We start from the raw sequence: 21,208 nt of genomic DNA on the forward strand, positions 1-21,208 counted from the left end.
GGGAGGTTATATGGAGTAATAGGAGGAAGAAATAGGGAGGGGTTATATGGAGTAATAGGAGGAGATATAGGGAGAGGTTATATGGAGTAATAGGAGGAGATATAGGAGAGGATATATGGAGTAATAGGAGGAGATATAGGGAGAGGTTATATGGAGTAATAGTAGGAAATATAGGGAGAGGTTATATGGAGTAATAGGAGGAGATATAGGAGAGGTTATATTGAGTAATAGGAGAAGATATAGGGAGAGGTTATATGGAGTAACAGGAGGAGATATAGGGAGAGGCTGTATGGAGTAATATGAGGAGATATAGGGAGAGGTTATATGGAGTAATAGGAGGAGATATAGAGAGAGGTTATATGGAGTAAGAGAAGGAGATATAGGGAGAGGCTATATGGAGTAATAGGAGGAGATATAGGGAGAGGTTATATGGAGTAATAGGAGGAGATATAGGGAGAGGTTATATGGAGTAATAGAAGGAGATATAGGGAGAGGTTATATGGAGTAATAGGAGATATAGGAGTGGTTATATGGAGTTATAGGAGGAGACATAGGAGAGGTTATATGGAGTAATAGAAGGAGATATAGGGAGAGATATGGAGTAATAGGAGGAGATATAGGGAGAGGTTATATAGAGTAATAGGAGGAGATGTAGGGATAGGTTATATGGAGTAATAGGAGGAGATATAGGGAGAGGCTATATGGAGTAATAGGAAAAATAGGGAGAGGTTATATGAAGTAATAGGAGGAGATATAGGGAGAGATTATAAGGAGTAATAGAGGAGATATAGGGAGAGGTTATATAAAGTAATAGGAGGAATATAGGGAGAGGTTATATGGAGTAATAGGAGGAGATATAGGGAGAGGTTATATGGAGTAATAGAAGGAGATATAGGGAGAGGTTATATGGAGTAATAGGAGATATAGGGAGGGGTTACATGGAGTAATAGGAGGAGATATAGGGGAGGTTATATGGAGTAATAGGAGGAGATATGGGGAGAGGTTGTATGGAGCATTAGGAGGAGATATAGGAGAGGATATATGGAGTAATAGGAGGAGATATAGGGAGAGGTTATATGGAGTAATAGGAGGAGATATAGGAGATGTTATATGGAGTAATAGGAGGAGATATAGGGAGATGTTATATGGGGTAATATAAGATACAGGAGATGTTATATGGATGTAATATGAGGAGATATAGAGAGAGGTTATATGGAGTAATAGAATATATAGGAGAGGTTATATGGAGTAATTGGAGGAGATATAGGGAGACGTTATATGGCGTAATATGAGGAGATATAAAGAGAGGTTATATGGAGTAATAGAAGATACAGGAGAGATTATATAGAGTAATAGAAGGTATAGGAAAGGTCATATGGAGTAACAGAAGGAGATATAGGGAGAGGCTGTATGGAGTAATAGGAGGAGATATAGGGAGAGGTTATATGGCGTAATATGAAGAGATATAGGAATAGCTTATATGGAGTAATAGAAGATATAGGAAAGGTTATATGGAGTAATAGGCGGAGATATAGAGAGAGGTTATATAGAGTAATAGAAGATATAGGAAAGGTTATATGGAGCAATAGGAGGAGATATGAGAGAGGTTATATGGAGTAACAGAAATAGATATAGGGAGAGGTTATATGGAGTAATAGGAGGAGATATAGGGAGAGGCTGTATGGAGTAATATGAGGAGATATAGGGAGAGGTTATATGGAGTAATAGGAGGAGATATAGGCGAGGTTATATGTAGTAATAGGATCTCATATAGGGGAGGATATATGGAGTAATAGGAGGAGATATAGGGAGAGGTTATATAGAGTAATAGGAGGAGATATAGGAGATGTTATATGGAATATTAGGAGGAGATATAGGGAGAAGTTATATGGAGTAATAGGAGGAGATATAGGGAGAGGTTATATGGAGTAATAGGAGGAGATATAGGGAGAGGTTATATGGAGTAATAGGAGGAGATATAGGGAGATCTTATATGGAGTAATAGGTGGAGATATACAGGAGGTTATATGGAGTCATAGGAGGAGATATAGGGGGAGGTTATATGGAGTAATAGAATATATAGGAGAGGGTATATGGAGTAATTGGAGGAGATATAGGGAGACGTTATATGGAGTAATAGAAGATACAGGAGAGATTATATAGAGTACTAGAAGGTATAGGAAAGGTCTTATGGAGTAACAGAAGGAGATATAGGGAGAGGCTGTATGGAGTAATAGGAGGAGATATAGGGAGAGGTTATATGGCGTAATATGAGGAGATATAGGAATAGCTTATATGGAGTAATAGAAGATATAGGAGAGGTTATATGGAGTAATAGGAGGAGATATAGGAATAGCTTATATGGAGTAATAGGAGGAGATATAGGAGAGGTTATATGGAGTAATCGGAGAAGATATAGGAGAGGTTATATGGAGTAATAGGAGGAGATATAAGGAGAGAGGTTATATGGTGTAACAGAAGGAGATATAGGGAGAGGCTGTATGGAGTAATAGCAGGAGATATAGGGAGAGGTTATATGGAGTAATAGGAGGAAAATATAGGGGAGGTTATATGTAGTAATAGGAGCTGATAAAGGGGAGGTTATATGGAGTAATAGGATGAGATATAGGGAGAGGTTATATGGAGTAATAAGAGGAGATATAGGGAGAGGTTATATGGAGTAATAGGAGGAGATATAGGGAGAGGTTATATGGAGTAATTGGAGGAGATATAGGGAGAGGTTATATGGAGTAATAGGAGGAGATATAGGAGATGTTATATGGAGTATTAGGATGAGATATAGGGAGAGGTTATATGGAGTAATAGGAGGAGATATAGAGAGAGGTTATATAGAGTAATAGAAGATATAGGAAAGGTTATATGGAGTAATAGGAGGAGATATAGGGAGAAGCTATATGGAGTAATATGAGGATATATAGGAGAGGTTATATGGAGTAATAGGAGGAGATATAGGAGAGGTTATATGTAGTAATAGGATCTGATATAGGGGAGGATATATGGAGTAATAGGAGGAGATATAGGAAGAAGTTATATGGAGTAATAGGAGGAGATATAGGGAGAGGTTATATGGAGTAATAAGAGGAGATATAGGGAGAGGTTATATGGAGTAATAGGAGGAGATATAGGGAGATCTTATATGGAGTAACAGGAGGAGATATAGGGAGAGGTTATATGGAGTAATAGGAGGAGATATAGGGGAGGTTATATGGAGTAATAGGAGGAGACATAGGGGGAGGTTATATGGAGTAATAGGAGGAGATATAGGGGAGGTTATATGGAGTAATAGGAGGAGATATAGGGAGAGGTTATATGGAGTAATAGGAGAAGATATAGGAGGGGTTATATGGAGTAATAGGAGGAGATATAGGGAGATGGTATATAGAGTAAAAGGAGGAGATATAGGAGAGGTTATATGGAGTAATAGGAGGAGATATAGGAGGGGTTATATGTAGTAATAGGAGGAGATATAGGGAGAGGTTATATGGAGTAATAGGAGGAGATATAGGGAGAGGTTATATGGAGTAATAGGAGGAGATATAGGGAGAGGTTATATGGAGTAATAGGAGGAGATATAGGGAGAGGTTATATGGAGTAATAGGAGGAGATATAGGGAGAGGTTATATGGAGTAATAGGAGGAGATATAGTGAGAGGTTATATGGAGAAATAGGAGGAGATATAAGGAGAGGATTTATGGAGTAATAGGAGGAGATATATTGTGAGAGGATATATGGAGTAATAGGAGGGGCTATAGGGGAGGTTATATGGAGTAATAGGAGGAGATATAGGGAGGTTATATGGAGTAATAGGAGGAGATATAGGGAGAGGTTATATGGAGTAATAGGAGAAGATATAGGGAGAGGTTATATGGAGTAATAGGAGGAGATATAGGGAGAGGTTATATGGAGTAATAGGAGGAGATATAGGAGAGGTTCTATGGAGTAATAGGAGGAGATATAAGGAGAGGTTATATGGAGTAATAGGAGGAGATATAGGGGAAGGTAATATGGAGTAATAGGAGGAGATATAAGAGAGCTTATATGGAGTAATAGGAGGAGATATAGGAGGGGTTATAAGGAAATAATAGGAGGAGATATAGGGATAGGTTATATGGAGCAATAGGAGGAGATATAGGAAGATGTTATATTATGTAATAGGAGGAGATATATGAGAGGTTATATGGAGTAATAGGAGGAGATATAGGGGAGGTTATATGGAGTAATTGGAGGAGGTATAGGGAAGGTTATATGGAGTAATAGGAGGAGATATAGGGAGAGGTTATATGGAGTAATAGGAGGAGATATAGGCAGAGGTTATATGGAGTAATAGGAGAAGATATAGGAGAGGTTATATGGAGTAATAGGAGGAGATATAGGGAGATGGTATATAGAGTAAAAGGAGGAGATATAGGAGAGGTTATATGGAGTAATAGGAGGAGATATAGGGAGAGGTTATATGGAGTAATAGGAGGAGATATAGTGAGAGGTTATATGGAGTAATAGGAGGAGATATAGGGAGAGGATTTATGGAGTAATAGGAGGAGATATAGGGAGAGGATATATGGAGTAATAGGAGGAGATATAGGGGAAGGTAATATGGAGTAATAGGAGGAGATATAGGAGAGCTTATATGGAGTAATAGGAGGAGATATAGGAGGGGTTATATGGAGTAATAGGAGGAGATATAGGGATAGGTTATATGGAGCAATAGGAGGAGATATAGGAAGATGTTATATTGAGTAATAGGAGGAGATATATGAGAGGTTATATGGAGTAATAGGAGGAGATATAGGGGAGGTTATATGGAGTAATTGGAGGAGGTATAGGGGAGGTTATATAGAGTAATAGGAGGAGATATAGGGAGAGGTTATATGAAGTAATAGGAGGAGATATAGGGGGAGGTTATATGAAGTAATAGGAGGAGATATAGGGAGAGGTTATATGGAGTAATAGGAGGAGATATAGGAGAGGTTCTATGGAGTAATAGGAGGAGATATAAGGAGAGGTTATATGGAGTAATAGGAGGAGATATAGGGGAAGGTAATATGGAGTAATAGGAGGAGATATAGGAGAGCTTATATGCAGTAATAGGAGGAGATATAGGAGGGGTTATATGGAGTAATAGGAGGAGGTATAGGGAGAGGTTATATGAAGTAATAGGAGGAGATATAGGGGGAGGTTATATGAAGTAATAGGAGGAGATATAGGGAGAGGTTATATGGAGTAATAGGAGGAGATATAGGGAGATCTTATATGGAGTAATAGGAGGAGATATAGGGAGAGGTTATATGGAGTAATAGGAGGAGATATACAGGAGGTTATATGGAGTCATAGGAGGAGATATAGGGGGAGGTTATATGGAGTAATAGGAGGAGATATAGGGGAGGTTATATGGAGTAATAGGAGGAGATATAGGCAGAGGTTATATGGAGTAATAGGAGAAGATATAGGAGAGGTTATATGGAGTAATAGGAGGAGATATAGGGAGATGGTATATAGAGTAAAAGGAGGAGATATAGGAGAGGTTATATGTAGTAATAGGAGGAGATATATGGAGAGGTTATATGGAGTAATAGGAGGAGATATAGGTAGTGGTTATATGGAGTAATAGGAGGAGATATAGGGAGAGGTTATATGGAGTAATAGGAGGAGATATAGGGAGAGGTTATATGGAGTAATAGGAGGAGATATAGGGAGAGGTTATATGGAGTAATAGGAGGAGATATAGTGAGAGGTTATATGGAGTAATAGGAGGAGATATAGGTAGTGGTTATATGGAGTAATAGGAGGAGATATAGGGAGAGGTTATATGGAGTAATAGGAGGAGATATAGGGAGAGGTTATATGGAGTAATAGGAGGAGATATAGGGAGAGGTTATATGGAGTAATAGGAGGAGATATAGTGAGAGGTTATATGGAGTAATAGGAGATATAGGGAGAGGATTTACGGAGTAATAGGAGGAGATATAGGGAGAGGATATATTGAGTAATAGGAGGGGCTATAGGGGAGGTTATATGGAGTAATAGGAGGAGATATAGGGAGGTTATATGGAGTAATAGGAGGAGATATAGGGAGGGGTTATATGGAGTAATAGGAGGAAATATAGGGAGAGGTTATATGGAGTAATAGGAGGAGATATAGGGAGAGGTTATATGGAGTAATAGGAGGAGATATAGGAGAGGTTCTATGGAGTAATAGGAGGAGATATAAGGAGAGGTTATATGGAGTAATAGGAGATATAGGGCAAGGTAATATGGAGTAATAGGAGGAGATATAGGAGAGCTTATATGGATAATAGGAGGAGATATAGGAGGGGTTATATGGAGTAATAGGAGGAGATATAGGGATAGGTTATATGAAGCAATAGGAGGACATATATGAGAGGTTATATGGAGTAATAGGAGGAGATATAGGGGAGGTTATATGGAGTAATTGGAGGAGGTATAGGGGAGGTTATATGGAGTAATAGGAGGAGATATAGGGAGAGGTTATATGAAGTAATAGGAGGAGATATAGGGGGAGGTTATATGAAGTAATAGGAGGAGATATAGGAGAGGATATATGGAGTAATAGGAGGAGATATAGGAGAGGTTGTATGGAGTAATAGGAGGAGATATAAGGAGAGGTTATATGGAGTAATATGAGGAGATATAGGGGAAGGTTATATGGAGTAATAGGAGGAGATATAGGGGGGTTATATGGAGTAATAGGAGGAGATATAGGATAGGTTATATGGTGTAATAGGAGGAGTTATATGGAGTAATAGGAGGAGATATAGGAGAGGATACATGGAGTAATAGGAGGAGATATAGGAGAGGTTATATGGAGTAATAGGAGGAGATATAGGGAGAGGTTATATGGAGTAATAGGATGAGATATAGGAGAGGTTATATGGAGTAATAGGAGGAGATATAGAGAGAGGTTATATGGAGTAATAGGAGGAGATATAGGGGAGGTTATATGGAGTAATAGGAGGAGATATAGGGAGAGGTTATATGGAGTAATAGGAGGAGATATAGGGAGAGGTTATATGGAGTAATAGGAGGAGATATAGGAGAGGTTATATGGAGTAAAAGGAGGAGATATAGGGAGAGGTTATATGGAGTAATAGGAGGAGATATAGGGAGAGGTTATATGGAGTAATAGGAGGAGATATAGGAGGGGTTATATGTAGTAATAGGAGGAGATATAGGAGAGGTTATATGGAGTAATAGGAGGAGATATAGGAAGAGGTTATATGGAGTAATAGGAGGAGATATAGGGAGAGGTTATATGGAGTATTAGGAGGAGATATAGGGAAGGTTATATGGAGTAATAGGAGGAGATATAGGGGAGGTTATATGGAGTAATAGGAGGAGATATAGGTAGAGGTTATATGAAGTAATAGGAGGAGATATAGGGAGAGGTTATATGGAGTAATAGGAGGAGATATAGGGAGAGGTTATATGGAGTAATAGGAGGAGATATAGGGAGAGGGTATATGGAGTAATAGGAGGAGATATAGAGAGAGGTTATATGGAGTAATAGGAGGAGATATAGGGAGAGGTTATATGGAGTAATAGGAGTGAGATATAGGGAGAGGTTATATGGAGTAATAGGAGGAGATATAAGGGAGGTTATATGGAGTAATAGGAGGAGGTATAGGGGAAGTTATATGGAGTAATAGGAGATATAGGAGAGGTTATATGGAGTAATAGGAGATATAGGAGAGGTTATATGGAGTAATAGGAGATATAGGAGAGGTTATATGGAGTAATAGGAGGAGATATATGGAGAGGTTATATGGAGTAATAGGAGATATAGGAGAGGTTATATGGAGTAATAGGAGATATAGGGGAGGTTATATGGAGTAATAGGAGATATAGGAGAGGTTATATGGAGTAATAGGAGGAGATATAGGAGAGGTTATATGGAGTAATAGGAGATATAGGAGAGGTTATATGGAGTAATAAGAGGAGATATAGGGAGAGGTTATATGGAGTAATAGGAGATATAGGGAGAGGTTATATGGAGTAATAGGAGATATAGGGGAGGTTATATGGAGTAATAGGAGATATAGGAGAGGTTATATGGAGTAATAGGAGATATAGGGAGAGGTTATATGGAGTAATAGGAGATATAGGAGAGGTTATATGGAGTAATAGGAGATATAGGGGAGTTTATATGGAGTAATAGGAGGAGATATAGGGAGAGGTTATATGGAGTAATAGGAGGAGATATAGGGGAGTTTATATGGAGTAATAGGAGATATAGGGGAGGTTATATGGAGTAATAGGAGATATAGGGGAGGTTATATGGAGTAATAGGAGGAGATATAGGAAGAGGTTAGATTAAAATATCAAGGAAGCAGAAAGACATACGGTAGTGTAAAAATAAGTTTCAAATGAGTTTTGCTACAGATACTTGTGAAATTGATGTTGTAGAGACATTTGCTGAGAATTTGTCCAGTGGGATAAAACTTGAGCAGAAATCTGGTTAATAACAAACATTGCTGCAAGAACTTGCCCCATCAGGACACTGTTTGGGTCGTACTCACAGGCCGTTCATTACCCTATGATATACTTCTCCAGTCTTTATATCCTGGCTGTAGTGCAGGTAGATTAAGTAGAACAATCTTAGGGTTAATGTTGTGCAGACTAGTTTACCAATTTTGCTCTTTCACAATTGTGGTTTGTGTTGATGTCTGTTGTAGCTTATATTGCGCAGGTAGACAGACCAAAATGGGGTGTTGTGAATAGGATTTATTGTGGGTTAGCGTAACAGAGGGGCTTTATAACGTAGATGTATGATGCAAATGTGAACTACAGTCTGCCATCAAAGATAAAGTAGGGACCAGTTTCCTTTTTATAGAAGAGAAATAGAAAAATCAGGCAAAAGTTAAAAAATGAGAACTCTACAGATAAATAATTCTGCCATACAGTACACGAATATTGACATATAGCGAGCAATAAGAAAGTCTGTTGGAAATCTGAGAAGACGAAGCCGTCCGTTATTGTGATTGACTTCTGGATCTCAATGGTCTCATCACATAAAAGTCACACGTAATGGAGGTGGAGTGATGGCGGAGGTCCCTCAGTGGTGGAGGTCCCTGAACAACTGCCCCTTTTACTGCCCCTTTTACTAATGTTATAATCCAGTCCTGTATTTTAGTTTTACTTGTATTTTCGAGTGTTTTAGTCTATGGATATATTTTTATTGTTAAATCCTCCTAACTTTCCTAAGTACAGAATTTATAGGGGGTTCGGTAATTGAATATGCTGAATGTTGATGGGTTGCCGTGGTTACTGTGACTCTCTCCAACTTTTTGCTTCTCACAGTTTTGAACATTCTATCGTGGAAGTTTTGCCGGGGAACTATAATTGGACTTACGGTTTTTATTTACATCCCCCGTCCCTTTCACTTGCCCGCTGTTTTGTTGCCCAGTTGTCCACGATGGCCTGGTTATACCAAGTTACGGCATTGAACATTCCCCATTATCTCACACCACTCTCTGTATTTCTCCTCTCGGACCCCTTATCTCCTGTTATGTTTCTTCCTCTGACGCGTTAACCCCTCCCTCTCCACTTTCTCGCCCTGTCCCTGGGATAGTACCATGAGGTTTTTTTTCTTGTGATGTTTATTTTGTTATATTTTCCACAATCCCTGCCAGCTCCCTCCTTCTCCATCCCCCATAGGAAAACAGAATATAGGATACAGGCATAGTCTCCAATATTGCATTCCATATTACGCAGCATACCTGTGTACCTATTAGGCCGGGTTCCCATGTAGCGTAAATGCTGTGGAACTTTCCGCAATGGAATTCTGTGCACAAATACCGCAGCATTTACAGTAGCAGCAAAGTAAATTATATTTAGAAAATCTCATGCCCAATACAGAAAACAAAACGCAGCGAAAATGTTTTGTAAATCTACGTGCGGTGCTGCTTTTAAATCCGCAGCATGCTACGATTTTGTTGCTTTTCTGTTGCGAGTTTTCCCCAATGAATTCAATAGAGATGTAAAATCCACAACAAATAGCCAAGTGTTGCAACTTTTGTGGTGGAAATGCTGTGATACTGCAGCAAATATCGCAATTTAGAAAAAAAAAAACCTTATACTTACCATCCGGGGGTTGCTATAGTGTTCTACTGTTCTTCTTCCAGGCCAGCCAACTGGGATGACATTTCATCCCAGGTGACTGCTGCAGCCAATCAAAGGCTGTAGTGGTCACATGGACTACAGCGTCATCCCAGGAGGCCTGGTTGCGGTCAGACCAGAGGGACACATCTCCATAAAAACGGCCGGGGGTAAGTATAAACTGTTTTTTTCCTGCAGTATGTACACAGCGGACATTGTGCCCAAACAAATGCACCACAATTTGGTGCGGTCTCACTGGGTGGAAATACCTGCGGTTTGCCGGAAAGATACACTGTATACAGCATATCCGCTCTGTCCGTACCTACCCTTATCATTCACAAAGGGGCTGTTTTCCTAGTTTTACATGGGATGGAAAGTAAATATTTCACTCTTGCTTAGGCCTCATGACCTGTGCACAGTGCTCCTGAAACGCACACAGAGTCTGTATGGTACAGCAGCACGGAGCGGTAGGCACTTCATGGGCTGCCATATTCTCATTTAGAGTCAACCAATGGAACATGCACAAGGAGGTACAGTATGGGCCTATATACTTCTATGGCCGCCGTATTTTGGCTCTGTACAAATCTCTGCAGGATATGGCTGACTATACATAATAGTTCTTAAAGAGGTTGTCCATTTTGAAAAAACCCTGCTAAAAGGTTTTGGTTTTTTTCATTGATGACCAATCTTCAGGATCGGCCATCTATGTGTGATCGGTGAGGGGCGATCTCTGGGATCTTAGCAGAAAGAAGGGGCAGTGGAAAAACTCTTTAAAATCACTTGAACAGGATTGCAATACCAGACACAGGGCATGGATAAGAGTGGACCTATTTTCTAATCTTATACTTTCCCTTGAAAGGTATTTGCCATAATTCAGTTTTTCATACAATACTAATCTTTAAGTGAAGAATAACTCCACCCAAAACTTCTTCATGGTCTCTCCAAGTTGGACTCGGGTTGGAGACTTTTCTGGATATCTTATCGAACTCTTCTAAATACGCCCATAAACATTTTTTCCATGTTGGGTAGAAAGCAGTCATGGACAATGGAAACGATGGCCAGTCTTGGCCAACTACCGAAGCTGATAAAAAAGATTTTTCTAATTTTTGGAATTTGGAATTTTGTTTTTGTCCATTGATTACTATCGGCTATTCATGGGCTTACAGGCCTATGATAAATGACTTTTCATGACAAAGACCATGTGTACTTTTTGAAGTAAGTCCACCGTTTAGGTAGGGCACCATAGGTCAACTGAAGGTACGACATTTACTTGAGGATCTCAGCTGAACAATCACTCATCATATAAGTAGCAGGGTCTCCACTAATGTTCTTGATATATATTGCATGCTGATGGATCTTCCAAGATGGTTTTATGCCAATAAGAAGCTGTGTAATTTTATTAAGAGCAGCTTCATCACATTTTGTCTCGAGGAAAACGATCCAAATAACATTATTTATGCCATTAGCACCTAAAGGTGTATTCCCATCATATTCCCACTTCTCCATTAATTCTCCGTCTGGATGCGGTGGCCAGTGACAAACTCACCAGGGATCGGGGGGCCCATGTTCTGGAGATAGGAGAGACCTGCACCTATCAGACATTTATGGCATATACTCTGGATAAGCCATAAATATTTATGATGGGAATACCACTTTTCCAGGATTTTATATTGATGGTCTAATCTTAGGATATGTGTTCAATGTAGGACCATCGGGGTCCCACCTCGGGGACACCCAGTGATCGGCAGATTTAAAGAAGCAGCGCTAGCTGGATCCACTTCACTGCAAAACCTGACACAGTGACAAGCCTATAACTTGTTCATGGCCCTTTCGGTCTTCCAGAAATGGGGCTCCCATTGATCACACACATCCGGTCAATGTAAAATCCCTTTAAAACCCCATATTGACAATGTCAGTGACCACCAATCCATTCCTGATTGCACGTTGCCAGTTATCGTAGAACACAGGTTATTCCATTATCTTCAGATCCGGCCACGTCCCAACATTTTGCTTTTAGACTTTTTTTTACTATGTTACGTTGTGATTGATAAATGGCCATTTGTGTAAAGCTATGACTTACGTGTAGTCCCAACTGGACATAAAGTTTCAAAAAGTGCTGTGAAACCTTCACCCGCACACATGATGTGGCACATTTGTATCTCGGAGTAGTTGTACTCTAGCGTATGTAATTACACATAAAATCACACATAATATTGCACCCTCGGCCTCGCTGTACACTTCCAGACAGAACTCAGAAACATTCCTCGAGCATTTACTCATGGTGAGATGCCATAAAAGGAGACACAAACCGAGGCCCTGCCGTATAACAACCAGATTCCACGTTTCTTAACCCTTTTATACCTAAACACGCAAATATTAAATTTTTATAGCCCCAACATATTCCATAGTGCTGTACAGAACAAGCATGCATTCATATCAATCCCTGTGTCCGGGGAACCTTACGATGTAAAAAGCAAATACACACACACTGGGGCCAATTGAACAATAAGGATGTTTTCGGGTTACGGAAGGACTCTGGGTGACTCTGTGACACAATGACAGCTCCAGAGCTACAAAAATGGCTGCTGCATCCCCATTCGGGTGAAGGAAGTGAAGCTGCAATACATCACCCAGCCACTGGACAAGAGTGGTGCTGTTTCAGGGAAAACAAGCAGAACCCTTTCTGTAATCCTACTCAACTCTTTTCAATTACTTAGATCTCAAAGATATGATAGCTACCTGGGTTTGGATTGGAAGCATATGTAAAAACTGCATATATCATTTTGTCTTTAGAAGTTAAATAGAACGGACTTTATTCTATTTCTTACCACTAGATCTAGGAACAAGGCTGAAATCCATTTACATCAAAGCATTGTCCACGCATTCATGAAAGTCTGAGGGGCTCTTTAAAAAAAACAGAAGCTCATATATACCAAGTAGCATTTCCTTAGACCAGTTGTCTCCAACCTGTGGGTTGCAGCTGTTGCAAAACTACAACTCCCAACATGCATGCAGTGACCCAGGAAATGACCTGTGAACAGCTGCTGATTGGCTGCTCATAGCGCATTTCCTCCTAAATAGCCCACTAATAAGAGAATGTGAGCAATAGGGGGCTCTCTGGCTGCGGGAACTGCATATGGGTCACCCTGTATCTTGGCTGGCCTTAGGGTTGGGCAACCTGTGCGGTTGCCAAACCCAATGGGATTTGTGACCAAGCGAAATCTTATTATTCATTGTATAGAACTGGTATTAAATGACATATGGAGCTGTTATTTGGTGTCTGTATGTTGGTATTATTTGGGCAGTGTATGGTGGTGTTTACTTCATTGCATTGTGTGGCACTTCTGCTTAGGCACTGTACAGTATATTATATTTGCAGTGTATGGTTGTGGTGGCAACACAGTATAGCATTATTATATAGGCAACTGTATAGAAGTGGCCAACATATGGCCCTGTATGGTATGGCTATTTGTACAATGTGGAAGGGGGCACCAACTGAAGGTATTGCGCAGGGCACCATCTAACGTAAGGCCAGCCTTGCACCCTTTAATTGGAATACTGTATATGGGGGCACTTTATGGTTGGGTCACTATATATCGGGGGACCCTTTAGTTAAGGCGCTGTATATGGTGCCACTTTCTAGGTGGAGGACTGTATATAGGGGCACTGACTTGCTGGAGGAGTCTTGTGTATAAGGGAACATATAGTGGTGAGTGTGGCATAGGGAGACAACGCTGATTTATCTGAGCGGCGGATAGTTGAGTATAGTGTGGATGGCGCAATTTGCCTTGTCTGCCTGGGTCACCCGCCCCTTCCTGCTGACGAGTGTTGTCACCCAGCTTTCCTGGAGTCCTGAATTGTAATTCTGCTTAGTTATGCATTACTAAGTGGATCTGCACTATTTATTATCGTCCATATATTGCATGTGTAAGACATAATTGCGCCATTTTCACGTTTATAAATTTGTCATTGGAAATAATGGCCCCCAATAAGCTGGTTCCATGTATCGAGTTATAATGAATGGGTTACTGGTACATTATATGCTCTATCATCACTATTTCTTGCAGCAATTCGACACGACCCTCCCTATACTTTGCATTTGGCGTTACCCCTTTAGATTCCCTCCATCTCTTGTCTCTTATACCTAGAAAGAAGCCTCCACGCTGTCGGCTACAGCCCAGAAAATGCATGTATGTGTCAGACATCCATCACACTTCCCCCACAGGCATTGTCTATGCTCAGACTTGCTACCATACGGACCCCCACCTGGTGCATATTTCTCTATATTCTTTCTGGCCCATACCTGACCTGCTGGAGCGAGATAATGTTACAGCGATACGTGTGCAGGTATCTCTCTGCGATGTGTTTGCAGGAGGCACTATGGAAAATGCAGCTAGCCCACCTTCTATGTCAATGAGCTTGTGTATGTGGCAATATACTGTGTATACTGTGTGCTTGGTATTCAGTGCATTGGCTACATTGTGCCCTTACCCAACATGAACGTCTAGTCATAGTCTCCTTTAAGGGTATGTTCCGTTCTACAGTTCATATATAGATGTGTTCTGTATTAAACATTGGGTAGCTTTATAAATACATTAGTTATCTGGTACCGGTCCCGAGTTACAGACTGTATTATAGTCCAGAGCTGCATTAATGTTCACAGCTGAAATCGTTTGGCATTTTTTGGTCCCTTAATGTCTGCACAGATCTTACACTGGTGATTTGCATTATGGGAAGTATCCTTAATACACCAATGACTATATTACACCGAGAACAACGAATTCTACAGCATTATATAAACTCAGCTAATCTAATCTATCTATCTATCTATCTATCTATCTATCTATCTATCTATCTATCTAACTATCTCATATCTATCTATCTATCTATCTATCTATCTATCTATCTATCTATCTATCTATCTATCTATCTATCTATCTCATATCTATCTATCTATCTCATATCTATCTATCTATCTCATATCTATCTATCTATCTATCTATCTATCTATCTATCTATCTATCTATCTATCTATCTATCTATCTCATATCTATCCTATCTATCTATCTATCTATCTAATATCTATCTATCTATCTCATATCTATCTATCTATCTATCTATCTATCTATCTATCTATCTATCTATCTATCTATCTATCTATCTATCTATCGCTCTCCAATATGGCTATCCCTCTTCAGTGCTGCAGGACTCCCCTGATGTATCATGTCAGCGACCATACCTTTAACAGATCATTACACGAATCTCAAAAAGCAAACATATATCTGCAGCATTATATTCCAAGGCCAGGTGGAAACCTAAGCGTTGAATTTGTTATCTGTAACATGAGCCTATGATCAGGATGTCTAAGGAAATTGCACATAAAAATATATGGCAGTGCAAACGTTCATTGTTTTCTGTACCTGTCAATAGCTGAGGAATAAGAGGATAAAACAATATATAATGGGGCTCATGTATAAAAGAGTGGGGCACCTCCTTGCTCCATATGCATAAAATCCTGCTCACAGTGCTGCTAGGGTAGTTACAATGTACTAGAGAAGGTAGAGAGGGCAGCCCGGAGTTCAGGATTTTTACTGCTGCTGCTGTGTGTGTAGCTCACAGAGGATTGCTTAGTCTGATATGATACACTGTTAAGAGCCCATCAGCTTTGTGAGAGCTGAACTAACGAGGACAGGTTTTCAGCCTATGAATGTAATCAAAAAATATTTCCATTCTCTGACAGCAAGCAGAGATCCTTAAAATGGTGAGGATTACAAACACATTAGAAAGTTGTAGAGCTTTTCATTATATTATGTTTACATAAAACCAGAAACCTTAAACTTATAGTATTTATTCTATTGCTTTTGATCAGAAAAGTGAGAATTGTTAAAGGAACACTCCAGATACTGATACATTGTGTTATGCCTAATCCAGGCCCTGAGAGGGCGGAGCATGACACAGGAATTAAAAGAACACCAAAGGCAGGATCCCTGTGTCATGCTCCGCCCCCTCGGGGCCTGCACTAGGCATAACACGTATCAATGCTGCCCAAAATGTTTATTTAAAGCAATGATCTCCAACCTATGGCTCTCCAGCTTTTGCAAAACTACAACCTCAGCATGCCCTGAATGTGTGAGGCTGCCAGGGCATGCTGGGAGTTGTAGTTTCGCAACAATATCTGATGGGAAGAAGTAATTTTAATTGAAAAAATTAGGATTAGGCATCCGTCACTTTTGTGGCATTCATTTTAACGTATATTTTTAACAAATGCCTGTGATCTATTTTATACAGGGACATCCGTCACCCTTAGGCTCCCATGTCAAAGAAACGTATACTGTGCGGACGGTATATTTGGTTTTCGATTATGTGGTATAGAATAGTCTATTACACTATCTCATACATTTTTTTGCGGTATACTGATGTACAGCAGCTAGACGGAGGCCAGAAGGACACTCTTCTGGCCTCCATTGGGCTAATGGAACTCTATGGGCACATATAGCGTGTACGGCAGGAGCTTTTCTAGTATATATGCTGAGCGTACATCTTAAGACATCATGATGTAAACAAGGTCAAATTAAAAAAAAAGATTTAAAAGGGTTAAGCTATATTTTATATATATATATTATATTAAATGAATAAAAGAAGCAAAAAACATAAAGTAGCAAAACATCTATAGAGATGGGCAACTCTGGGCCTCATATATAAAACTAGTGCTGGTAAAAACTGGAATAACCAATCAGATCCCTGCTTTGTGCTCATCCGCATCGGAGAGAAGAAAGCTGAATTATGATTGACTATTATTGGCAACACCCTGAGTTTTTGTCATATATGTCTATATAAATGCACATTTTTGTCCACTACAGGTTGGTACATGAGCTCCTATACACTGTGCCCTCGTATGCTGCCATCAGCTCCTTTGTTTGAAGAAGAATTGGAAGAATATTAGAGGAATATGGGCCGGGCAAGAAACATAATTGACAAACACGACCTAAAAAGTTTGAAGAAGAGGAGGGAAGGAGATAATTTAGCATTGAGTAGATGTCGAGACCCCAAGCTCTGAGTGAAAGTCCTGATATTTATGTGTCGCGTTCTCTGCTGCTTATATTAATGCCCACGTATAAATTGTCAAATTAGAGTGCAACTCCCTTCAAAGCCTAAAAAATCAGGTTTCATTCCAGTAGACCCCAATATCCAAAATATCTCACCACCAAAATGATTAAAAGGGTTGTCCATGATTGTAAAAAAGGGTCTGCTTTAAAAAAAAAAAAAAAAACAGCGCCACTCTTTTAAATGGTATGTGTCTGGTATTGCAACTGGCTTGAATGGGACTGAGCTGCAATACCAGTCCCAGGGGAGGCATTGTTTCAGGAATCAGACCCTTTTTCCAAGCCTGGACAACCCCTTTAAATGATCGACCTTTGAAAAAAATTGCTGGACACCTCACAATACCTCCTCAGCAGTAACAGTGTTATCCCTAAACTGGACTGGCAATTGCTGGGTGGAAAAATGACTAGTCCCTTACTGATCCCAGTACCTATACGCCATTTTTTTTTCTAGGACTCCTAAAGAGAAGTTGGCAAGCCGAGACAACACGATGCCCACAATAAGATTTCCGGGTTCCTTATTTCTTGGCATCCTGAACCGCACGCTCTATACCTTTATTGTAAAGAACAAGGGGGGAACCACAATGAGGGGAATATCACAGGTGTTGCACAGATGAATCTTCTTTTTCTTTAGCTCCAACTCTTACCACAATTTTCCAGGAGACAAGTTGCTGGGGACAAGCTGAAACCTGCAGAAGCCTAGAGGCTGCTACCGACTATTCCTTGTGGCTTTAAGACTTGACATTGAGAAGTGGGGGCTGGTGTGCTGAATTTGGGCAAATATTAAGCATTTTTTCACTTTTGGCCTGAGGTTGGATAGCAGAAGAAGAAAGTTTCCAAATAACTCACAGAAACTTCAATGCTTTTTATTATTAATAATCCGGCAGCGATGTGCATGGTTCTTATTAAATCTTCCTTATAGTTGGAGGTGTTATCATGTGTGCAGAGGTGGTTCCCATCAGTGCCAGGGTGGCTGCCACGCATCATGGTATACAAGAGTATTTTAAGATGAGGTGGCTGGACCTCCTCTCCCCTTCCCCCTTCCTTGAAGAATGCATGGTCCGCCCTGGTTCCTGACACAATGACAACCTTCACGTGGCTAATTCTAGAGAGAAGATCTTCTCCCTTTTGTTATTGGACTCCCGGCATTACATCCATCTATTATTGCATTATGCTAGTCCCTCATTACAGTGATTCACGTATGATACACTCGACTCAGTAAGGCATATTTCAAATCTCATATAATATATACATATATATATATATATATATATATATATATATATATATATATATATATATAGTAAATGTATTGGTCACCTATCACAGAGGTGCCCCATGCAACCCTTGGAGTTGAGGTGGTAGAATATTGACCCGAGATTAAGACTTGTCATTGCCCCTTTAACCCAGGAGAAAGTAGTGTTCATCTTAGAGTCACACTGTTGGACTTTACACGAGGTCAGACTGGTCCACCAGAGGATCCGCTAGTGGGCTTAGTCTGTGACACAATTATGGGCCCCTTATTCAACAGGGTCCCAAAGGTCCAGCAGAAGACAACCCATCTGGAGTTGACTTTGGAGCCAATCTTTTGCCCCTAGGGTCCATTTCTTATACGATCATTCACAAATAACCTATTAGACCTTATTGATGATAAGTCCTGTGTGTACAATGATACCAACAAGGATTACGATTAAATTAAAAGTGGACGTGCACAGGTTGGGTATCGCTGAAGAGTGGACCTCAGAATTATCTCCTCTGGTAGTCCAAGTAAAGCCTTTGACAATGTTGACCTAACATGTCAAACCCAAATTTCTTATTGTTTTTTACGGAACCTCTTTACAACAGGCCAAAAATGGAGAACCATAATGCATTGGGCTAGGGCACCATATTTCAACTTCTCCTTATCCACCCTTTCACCTGTATGAAGTCATACAGTGCTTTCTTGGGAAGGGATTGATAAACACTTGAGTATATTTAGTAACCCAAGTATCACCTGTCACTTTTTAGGCATACCCCTACCCCTGACTCATGTGAATTATATATATTTAAAGTAGGCTATCAGGATAAGCTTTATAGAATGGACAACCTTCACTTCTTAAAGGGGTATTCCAGACGATAATATTTATTACCTTGCTGGGTCCCCAACTGATCGCTAGACTGCAATGAAGAAGAAGCGCAGATGTTCGACCGCCGCTCCATACACAATTCTCAATGCTCTATGGGAGTTGTCCATGATGGATTTCAATGGGCAACAATTCCAGTTTTTTTATTAGACAGCTTTGATAAATGAGACCCACTATTATCTCCCAAACACGTCAGAATTTTTATACCGTGACATTTTTATAATCCTTGAGGTGCTGGGCTTACTATTTTTGCAAAGAAAAATGTTGGGATTTCACGTCCCATGAGTTAGTTAAAAGCTTAGTACGCCCCCCACATCTACAGTACGAGGAGTAAAAACTCAGACATCAAACCCTAAACAGAGAATGGAAAATCATTCTCCACTGTCAATGGGAGGCATCGGCATCATTAAGAAATATGAGGCTGACATCTTCCCTACGGTGCTAGATTCTTTTCACAGTTTCCTCTCTGAAATAGTTGTGTGTTTTACTGTCTGTTGAAACGTCTAACACTAAAAGTAAGGTTTTATTCCAGCTGGCCAAGAGGCTTCGGACGTCTAACATAACATATGTGGAGAGCATCGCCTATCGAGTACATACAGGGTTGGATAGGCCCACCAGAGTACCAGAGGATCCACTGGTGGTGCCTGGTTCTGACCCAATAATGGGCCAATACTAGAAAGGTCCAGAAGAAGACAAACCCATTTGGAGCCAATCCATAGTCTTTAAGGGCTATCGGACCACAAATAACCTATTAGACCTTATTGATGATATGTCCTCCATGAAATGATGTGCAGATGTTCTGTAGAGCAGTACGGTGGGCCCTAAGAATTATTACCTCTTGTGGGCCCAAAAAAAAACAATTCCACCTTGCGTACATACCTTATTGAGCCTAGGATCTAATTTGTCTCAATATTTTAGGAATAAAATTAGGGCGTACCAATGTGTTTTTGAACTTAACAATGCACAAGAAGAAAACCTAAGGGAATACAGGAAGATCCTATCAATTATATGCATGAGAGTATCAAATGCACGGTCCCAATGCAGGTATCAATTCTAGCTACTGTACAAGCAGTAAAATGGGAAATATAGGAACAAACATGGGAATGCAAAGACCCATACAATCTCTATACAGCGCTGTGGAATATATTGGCACTATATATATATATATATATATATATATATATATATATATATATATATATAGCATAATAAAGACCTCAATGTGCATTAATGATAAAAAAAAATACGCTAGAAAATGAATCTGGAAGGTGACCCCCTCAGTCATTATAGAGGTCTTCTCACCACAGTAATAGCTTGCAAAAAAATGGGCCCTTAGAAGAGTCACAGCTAGGCCGTCCTTCACCAGGTAAAGATTCACTTTGCTGCCCTACTCCTGTAGTTATATACCCTGGCAAAGGCAGAGTGGCATGTTGCCACCTGGCATCCGGGGGCCAGTGTAAACTATCTACCACCCCAGGTACACACATGGCTGAAAAGTGGTCAAGAGAGTTGGCTCAGCCCTTGACTAAAACCTTAGGACCATGTGTATGCTTAGTATACCATGCTTATATATATTTCACTCAAGTCTATATACAGAGGAGGTGGAATACAAAGCAAAATAAAAATTGGGCCTTCATTGATAACAATTTTGGTCACATGGCCTGGCCCCATCCCTCTTACACCTCCCGCCTGATCAACCATAAAATAATATGGTGTAGTCATCGTTCCGCTTCTCCCCCCAGATCTTCTCAGGCTCCATCATCAGACCATTGCGCATACAAGGTCCTGACGCCAAGCAGCGTCGCAACGTTAAATGCAACATCCAGCGTCAGAACGTTGTGTGCTGCCTCG

This window comes from Rhinoderma darwinii, chromosome 13 (assembly GCF_050947455.1).
Source record: "Rhinoderma darwinii isolate aRhiDar2 chromosome 13, aRhiDar2.hap1, whole genome shotgun sequence".
Classification (NCBI taxonomy): Eukaryota; Metazoa; Chordata; class Amphibia; order Anura; family Rhinodermatidae; genus Rhinoderma; species Rhinoderma darwinii.